This window comes from Elephantulus edwardii, unplaced genomic scaffold (genome assembly GCF_000299155.1).
Source record: "Elephantulus edwardii isolate Elephantulus edwardi_28Jun2011 unplaced genomic scaffold, EleEdw1.0 scaffold00072, whole genome shotgun sequence".
NCBI classification, from domain to species: Eukaryota; Metazoa; Chordata; class Mammalia; order Macroscelidea; family Macroscelididae; genus Elephantulus; species Elephantulus edwardii.
Window position 1 is genome coordinate 3,317,870 of NW_006399822.1, and position 8,516 is coordinate 3,326,385.

Consider the following 8,516-nt stretch of genomic DNA (forward strand, 5'->3'; position numbering starts at 1 on the left):
GGGGGGCAGGGAGGGCAGGCGGGGACCAGGCGGGGGGCAGGGTTTTGTGTTATAGGTGGGGTTGCTGCTGTCAGTAAACTCCAATTCCCACAGAATCCTCGACTCACCCAGCTACTCCCACACAAACCAACACCAACTTCCAGATAATTCCCCAATCAACAATAAACAGGCAATCTTCTCTTACTTAATTGGCATGACCAGTAGATACTGTTTAAGGCAGCCAATTTCATTTCCCCACGGTAACACCAGCTCTAAGTAATTTCCCCATGATAATCACTCCATCAACCACGTCAGAACAAAAGGACAGCATTTACCCAAAGACAGAGCAGGAAAGGAGGACAAGTGGAAATGGGGAACCTCGGGAGGAAGTGGGAAGAGTGCTGTCCCACTGAGAGATCGCAGCTGACAGCACGAAAAAAGATGTGCATGAATCACTGACCAGGAAACTGACGGATGTGCGCTGCAAACATTCACCCAAATCAGAACCAGGAAGAAGACAGGCCCAAAGATGGGTGGCCGGTGTAAGCACATTGACTCCACGCAGAGGCATTTGACTGTGTGAATCCTACAAGCTGTGGCTAACATTGAGAAGAATGGAAATCCCACACTTAATTGTGCTCCCGTGAAACCTGTATCTACAGCAGGGACTGATGTGAGAACAGACCAAGGGAACACTGCATGGTTTTACAATTAAGAAGGGAGTCCACCAGGGTTGTATTCTCTTCATACCTATTCTGTCTGTGTGCTGAAAGTATTTAAGAAGACGGACTCTATGAAGATGCAACAGGATAGGAGGGAGACTCATCAATAAACCGCATTATGCCAATGACACAACCTTGCTTGCTGAAAGTGAAGAGGATTTGAAGTACTTGTTACAGAAGAGTAAGGAATGCAGCCTTCAATATGGATTGCATTGCAACGTCAAGAATACAAAGATTCTTACCACTGACCAGACTGACAGGCAACATCATGCTAGATGAAGAAAAGACTGAAACTGCAAACAATTCCATCTTATTTGGATCCACAATTAACAACTTTGGTTGCAGCAGTCAGGAAATTTGTAGATGTAGTGCACTGGGAAAGTCTGCGGTTAGGAACCTCTCCAGACTATGGAGGAGTAATGATGTCACTTTGAGGACTAAGGTGTGTCTGAATCAGGCCATAGTCTTTCTGATCACTTGCTATGCATCTGAGGGTTGGACAGTGAGTAAGGATGATGGAAGAATTGAGGCCTTTGAGCTGTGGTGTTGGAGAAGAGCACTGAACACCCCAAGCATTTCCAAAAGAACAAATATGTCTCGGAGAGGGTGCAGCCAGAGTGCTCTTTGGAGGAAAGGATGATAAAGCTTTGCCTCACATATCCCAGGATGTTGCTAAAAGGGTCTATTCCTTGGAGACATGATGCCGGGAAGGTGGAGGGTGGGCGAAGCAGAGGAAGACCCTCAACCAGGAGGACTGACACGGTGGCTGCTGCAATGGGCTCTAATGTGTCAGGACAGGACAGGGTTCAGATCTGTTGTTCAGAGGGTCCCTGTGGGTCATACCTCTGGTGGCCTAGCGGTTAAGAATCTGCACTGCAATCCCAAGGATGGCAGTTCGAGTTAGCCAGCTGCTCCACAAGAGAAGGATGGGCAATCCCCTCCCACCTGCGGGTCCTCCAGGGCTCCAGTTGGGACTGAGGGGCTGGCCCGCGCTGTTCACCACCTGCCCGGCCACGCAGGACAGACATGAGTGGAGCTGCAGGCTGTACTCGGAGCGCCGGGAACTCTGTCGGGGTCCTGGTGCGACAAAGGGACAAACTCAGGCAGCAGAGCTCTCACGTCTCATCAGTCTTTCAGCCTGATGTCTTCTCCTTGGCCTCAAAGCATTAAACGTCAGAGACGGGATGCACAAAGAACAGAATTGTGTGTGCGCAAACAAACGCATGTATGTGGATGTGAGTGGGGGGGGACAGTAAGAAGGCCCCAAAATCCAGGAAATGCCCCAACATCACAGAGGGATAGGGTTTTTGTAACTTTCAAAACCCAAACCTCCTGCCCAGTGGTGAATGTGACCCACAGCGACCCTGGAAGACAGAGGTGACCTCCCCCACATGTGTGTAAGGTCGTCTTCAGGGGCGCAGGGCCACGTTCCCCCGAGGAGAGGCTGGTGGCTTCAAACTACTGACCAGCTTAGCAGCGGAATGCCCCAGCCACAGAGCAACCAACTCCTGACATTCAAAACAAGGACAAAAACCCAAAATCCAAATAAACGAGTAAGTGAACGATCCAGTCACAGAGGATGCGGGGAGTCTCTGAGGGGGCCACAGGTGGGGTCCTGAGGACACCCAGAGGACACACCAGAGAACAGTCACCCCTCCATGAAAGTGGGGTGTGGGGTCCCACGGTTTTTGTGAGGGCAGTGGTGTGCCATTTACAGGCCATGTGCAGAGCTGCGTGGAGAAGTCCTGAGGCCTAGCGTGGCTGCGGGGCAGTGGCGTGGCGGGTTAGCCCTGTCCAGCAAGGGCACGGGGGTACGGTATTGGGGTGTCCGAGTGACCACCCCTGCTGCTGTTCCCACACACAGAGCCTTCTGCTGACGTCCAACCTGGCATCGGCCGCACGTCTAATGAGCTCCTGGGGAGACAGTTCCTGCCTGAGCTGGCCAATTAGACCAGAGGCCACTGTCATCAGGTCTGTGCAGGGGTCTCTGCTAATTAGCGGCGTCCAGCCTCTGCTGCACTGACCTCTGAAATGCCAGGAGCCTCTTCAGGTCCACATGCCCAGTGGGAGGTGCATTCTCCCGCCCTCGGCCACCACCGTGTACCACATCTGGGAACAGCTCGTCTCCATCACCAAGCCTCCCATGGGCTCCGAAGCCCACTCACCGCCAAGCCCCGGCTGAAGGCCTGGCTCGGGGAAGGCAGTCGGGCACCCCAGACACGTGCAAGGAGGAGTACGTGTAACCGTGGGCACCGACACCCACACCTGTACCACACCTGTGCCCACCATGCTCCCATGTCTGCGCCCACGCTGAGTCTTGACCCGATTCCCACAGCTGTACCCCTCCTGGTCCCTCACTGCCCTCTTCCCTGGACCCATTCCTGTGCCTACACTGGGCTCACACTACAGAGAATCTGTGTCCATTCCGTCTCATTCCTAGTCCTCTAAGCTTTCGTACCTGTGCCCACACCTGTCCCTGGACTGCATCCCACACCCTGCATCCATTCTGACCTGCATCCATCCTGTTTCCACACCTGGGTCCACATCTGCTCCCATCCCTGTACACACACCCCGTGCGGTGTGGAGATTCAGTCTCACAGATACACTGCAGTCAGGATCAGTGTCACAGCGAGGGCTGCAGGTGTGGAGCCAGGTGTGAGCTCAGGTGGGGGAACAGGTGGAAGCACAGGCAGGAATAAGGACTGGGCATGCTGTGTCCCACTGAGTCAGAACTGACTCACAGCTGACCCTCCAGAGGGTTTTCTGAGGCTGCCAATCACAAAGGAGGACACTGCCATCATTCTCCTGCAGAGCACCTGGTGGATTTGAACCGTACGCCTTCGGGACTGCAGCGCAGGTTCTTACCACTAGGCCACCAGAGCTTCTCAAGGGTTGGGCATAAGTATGGAGAAAGGGACAGGAGTCATATAGAACAGGGAAGAGAACAGGTGTGGGCATAGGTGTGGAAACGGGTTTGCAAAGAGGAAAGGGTAAGGTATGGGCCTAAGTATGGAATTGACGTAAGAACAGATGTGGGTATGGGTATGGGAGTAAAAGAGACGTGGGCGTCCTCCCAGGTACGAAGGGCCATGTGTCCTGAACTCTGTGGCCACGACATCACTGAGTGATGTGCGGAGAGGACCAGGGATTAGCAGTAGAATATTCTCCATGATGGCTGAGCAGCCTGGGTCAGTCTCTTAACCTCTCTGGGCGCCCCCAGCATGGATCAAAGAGGACATCACGTGGTGGTGAGGAGCAGTCGCTCCAGGGCTTATAAAGGGCCTGAAGCGGCAGGGTCTCCCTTAAATGAGTGTGCGAGTCTCCGGGCCCCAGACTGGGAGTTCTGGTCCAGCCTGAGTCCATACACCAAGTGCAGCCTCCCACCGGGCTGGTGGCAAAGTCGACCAGCGCAGTGCCGTGGGGAACAGCCTGGCATTTCCTCAAAAGGTTAAACAAGGAAATCACCACACAGTCTGGCCACCACACTTACGGCTGTGCCCCCCCAAAAAACACCACCAGAAACCAGTATCCAAACAAAAACCTGTACATGTCTGTTCACAGTGGCGCTACACACGGCAGCCACAAACAAACTGGAATCCCCGAGTCTATGAAGAGGTGAGCGTATCCACAGAAATGAAGTACAGAAATCCCACGAGCATAAAAATGATCGCCATTCTGACACGTGCAATGGTGGACAAAAATACTCAGGGAACTACACCAGCCACCAAAGATGCCATGTCGTCTGAAACCAGCGGTTCCAAACGCTCAGCTCAGGCAAACGCAGAGACACCGGGGGCTGGAAAGGGGCCAATGGAAACAGCCAGCCAAGGGCTCTGGCTTTTAGCTGGAGAAACAAGAATGTTTTCAAACTAGATTGCTGTTGTTAAGAGAGTAGGTATCTTAGCACAGTTGAGCTCCCAGAGGATTTCCAGAGGCTGTAAATCTTATGGGAGGAGACTATCTTTCTCCCTTGGAGCAGCTGGTGGATTTGAACTGCATGCCTTTGGGTTGGCAATGCAACTCATTACTCACTAGGCTGTCAGAGCTCCATTCAGACTAGATAGAAATGATTTTGCAACAATCCATTCAAAGCCACTGAACTGTTCATGCTAAAATGGTGACACGTCATGTGAATCTTATCTCCATAAAAATTAAAAAGAATAATAAGAAGACGAGGAAGCACTTAACATCAGAAACACTGACTCATGGCTTCACGTGGCACTTGAAGGAGGAGGAACCATTCCCATTTTACAGACTGGGAAACTGAGGCATGCATAGAGCCAGGGCTGGACATCAGCTTTCTAAGCCCTGTGGTTGAATTTTGGGGTTCAAGGCTGTCCATGTCCCCTGCCCCTGTCCCTTCAGAGAGCAGTCTGGGGTGAGGATTGGGGGACACTCACCATTTTTGTCTGCTCGGCGGAAGATCTGCAGAGGAGAAAGTTGGGATCAGCTTTGGGCCCAGGACATTGCCCACGTGGGCTTCAAACCCAAACTTCCAGACCACTCCTCCCCACTCGAAGCCAACCCCCAGCAGATGCGGCCTGAGGAGCTGAGCCCCCTCCCTGGGGTGGTGGTGGTGGGGTGGTTTAAAGGCCCTGGCAGACTGCGGAAGCAGCCACCCACTCTCCTGCTTCCGCCAGCTGGTCCAGGCTGTGTGGACACACGGACGGACACACACACACACACACTGTCCATACTGCCCACACACATTCAGTGCCCGTGGCACCCACCCATGCACACACACATGGTCACACACACCACACACAGAATCAGAGCTCAAGATCACAGCCACACGCACCCTCTCAGGGGCCCCTCAGAACCCAATTCCCCATGGCTGGGAGGTTAAGGGGTAGGGGGCAGGATGAACCATTTTCTGGGAGGGGAATGTGTGGTGCAGGTGCCAAGGGCTCAGAAACCAGATGGGGCTTCCAGGCTGCAGCAGGCAGAGAAAGGGAGCACCCACCCCCAAACCTGGTCAGGAAGGTGGACTCTGTCTTCTGGTTTTCCTCAACATCTCCAGCCCTGGGCAGAGCACTAGCCAGTCCACCCCAAGGCTGGGGTGCCCAGTGAGGGGCGCTCCTCTCAGCTCCTCCACTGTAACCATCGCTGGGGGAGGGGACTCTATGAACAGCTCTGCTCAGGCCCCACCCAGGAGCAAGCCAGCAGCCCCTCAGGTGGGACTGAGCAGGGGATCTGGGAGTGTGAAGCTGCCCAGGTACGGCCACTGCTGAAGCCTGAGCTCCTGCACCTGTTCCTGAGTGAGAACCTGCTTTTCACCAGGTGCCTGGAATCTCACGTGCGATCCCAGCAAAGGGGGACCCTAATGTCCCACGTCAGGGAGACACACAGCGTCCCTGCCTTGACCTGGGCCTCAGGCCCCTAGTGCTAAAACAAGCTGGTTAGGCTGAGCGAAGGGACGTGGCCTCAGACTCTTCACCCCCATACCGTCCTGGGGCTCAGGCCAGCTTAAGCTGCCTTCTCACCCCTGCAGCACTGGGGCATCACCTCTTTTTCTGGGTGCAGGGGCTGCACCAGAGCAAAGCCATGTCCCCACCCTTGACACTCCTAAACCCTGAGTGCTGGGGATGGACAGGAATCACTTTGGCTAAAAGGGAAATCAGACCCAATCCTCCTCCAAAACCAGCCTGGGCACCTCACACCCACCCTCCTAAATGTGTAAATCCCAAGGCTCGGGGTCCCACAACACCTCTGGATCTGAACCTGGCACACATCTGCTCTGGGACCTCTGAGTGGCAGTGAATGGTGCTGGGGGGGGGCACCTCTCACTTCTCAGAAGGCCCTAGTGGTCAAAGGACCAGAATCAGGAGGGTCTGGATGAGCCTGGCCAAGGTGCCAGACCTCAAAGTTCTGATGGGGGGGACGTAGGTGCTGAAAGGAGAGACAGAGATAGTTTATCTCTGTCCCCACCGGGCCAGCCCTCCTTGCCCAGACCTGGCCACAGGCTCCAGGATGGCGGGAAGCAGGCCTCAGCCACGCACAGGCAATTATGCATCCTACATTCACACACTCCCAGAAACGCAACCCACACCTCTCCACAAACCATCACACACCCACGTGGAGGTACCCTCACCCCCATCAACACACACCTCATAGGGCTCTCAACCAGAGTGGGGGAACCCCTTAGGAAGCCCCCTCCACTGTCATTCTCAGGGATTCTCCCTGCCCCACCTAGGAGGATGGGATGCCGGGCAGGATGGACCCAGTGGGGAGGGGAGGAGAGAAAGGGAGGGAGAAAAAGAGGAAGGAGGGAGGGGGAGGAAAGGAAGGAGGGCGGGGAAGTGAGGGGTGAGTCTGGGGTCCCAGAAGCAAACAGTGCTCTGGGGTGAGAACGACAGAGGCAGAGAGGGATTCAGAGCAATGTGGGGGTGATGAGGGAAAGCCCTGGCTAGGGTGGGGGGCGGTTTGGAGTCTTTGAGAAGGGGACTGAATAATGAGGAGGGGCTTCACTTGAGACCTCCAGGCCTGGGTCTGGCACCAGAAGGGAGGGTAGCCAGGGTCTCAGGAAAGTGGGCCACTCTGATGGGGGTGGGGCTCTCACTCGGAGTGGGGGTGAAAGGTGGGGTGTAGGGCTGGGTAAAGAATGGTGGCTTGCCCAGGACAAAATTAGGGGGAGAGCAGATCCAGGGGGCAGAGCCCTGAGAGGGGAGGGGAGTCTTCGAGAAGTGAGGGGAGGTACGAGGGAGGGGACCCCGGTTTAGGGAGGTGAGGACACCAGGTGGATAAGGGGATCCCATCCATGAAGGGAGGAGGGCTCCAGCACAGAGGTCCTGCCAGGGCCATGGAGGGCTGGGCGCTGTTGCGGTGGGTAGGGGAGAATCCAGGTCAGTCCCCCCCACCGAGGGAAAAGCCCGCATCCGAGTCCCCCCCTTAGTCAGAGGGAAAACCTCTATCAGCTTCCCGGTCCTAAGAGGCAGGGTCCCAGCAGGGAGGGCGTCTCCCCAGAAAGAGGGTGCTCTGGGTCCCTGCAGGAACGGGAACGGGGTCTGTTTTGGGGTTTCCCAAAGAGAAAGGATTCGAGGTTTCAATAGGAACGGGGACCCATGGAGGGTTTCCTCCCACAGAGAAGAGGGCGCGGGATGCTGGCAGAAAGAAGGATCCATGTTGGGGTCTGGATCCCTGTAGGGATGGGGGACCAGCCGTGATGGGTTCCCCAAAGAGGAGGGGTGCGGGATCTCAGCAGGAATAGAGGGTCCAAAGGAAGTAGTATCTCAGGAGGAAGGGGAGATCTGTGTCAAGATTCCCCTCAGCAGAAGGGAGCGCGGGGTCCCAGCAGGAATGGGGATCAGTGTTGAGTTTCTATAAAGGGGGGGCAGTGAGCAGGGGTCTGTGTCTGAGTCCTCTGGAGGGAGGGGCGCGGGGTTCCCCCCCACCCCGGCAGGAACAACGGGGGTCGGTGTAGGAGTCCCCGGGAGAGAAGGGCGCGGGACCCTCGGAGAGTTGGGGCGCGAGGTTTTAAGGGAATGGGCGTCCGTGTAGGGCTCCCCCGAAAGGATGGGCGCGGGGTCCCGGCAGGGACGGGGGTCGGTGTCGGGGTTCCTCTGTAAAGGAGGGGCGCGGAGTTCCGGTGGGAATGGGGGTCCGTGTAGGGGGTCCCTCGGAGAGGGGCGCAGGGTCCCGGCAGGGACGGGGGTCGGTGTCGGGGTTCCTCTGTAGAGGGGCGCGGAGTTCCAGTGGGAATGGGGGTCCGCGTAGGGGTCCCCCGGAGAGAAGGGCGCGGGACCCTCGGAGAGTTGGGCGTCCGTGGAGGGGTCCCCGAGAGGTCCGCGAGGTCTGGCCCGGCCGGGGTGTACTCAC

At 56.1% G+C, this 8,516-nt stretch overlaps 1 protein-coding gene across 1 annotated transcript in view; it reads right to left on the reverse strand.

Annotated features, from left to right (window-relative positions):
- Window positions 1-5,120, reverse strand: part of NECAB2 (N-terminal EF-hand calcium binding protein 2) — a 30,855-nt gene extending 25,735 nt beyond the window's left edge. The window contains exon 1 of the mRNA XM_006888799.1: window positions 5,102-5,120. The gene's annotated coding sequence lies outside the window, so the exon portion shown is untranslated. The remainder of the gene's footprint in view (window positions 1-5,101) is intronic.
- Between the last annotated feature and the right edge of the window lie 3,396 nt (window positions 5,121-8,516).